The sequence below is a fragment of the Arachis ipaensis genome, chromosome B02, assembly GCF_000816755.2.
Source record: "Arachis ipaensis cultivar K30076 chromosome B02, Araip1.1, whole genome shotgun sequence".
In the NCBI taxonomy this organism is placed as follows: domain Eukaryota; kingdom Viridiplantae; phylum Streptophyta; class Magnoliopsida; order Fabales; family Fabaceae; genus Arachis; species Arachis ipaensis.
The window spans coordinates 106,216,879-106,217,136 of record NC_029786.2 but is presented as its reverse complement, the minus strand read 5'-3'; positions in this window follow the sequence as shown (position 1 = coordinate 106,217,136).

Sequence of the window (258 nt, the reverse complement as noted above, 5' to 3'; positions counted from 1 at the left end):
AACTTTTTATCATAAAAATTTATATAAAATATGTTTTCCACCCTATTTAAAAAAAAAAAGGTATAAATAAGACTTTACTTTGCATATCTTAGAATCTGGTCCGTTGGATCCTCATAGAGTCAAACGCGTTTTCTCCAATTTTTAAACCTTTCATAACAGAATTACCGGTAAGGCGGTAACTGCCTCCTTCCCTCCTTCTTCATTCTCTCGCCAACTTTATTTTCCTCTCTGAGAAAATTTCATTTTCCATTTTGGTGC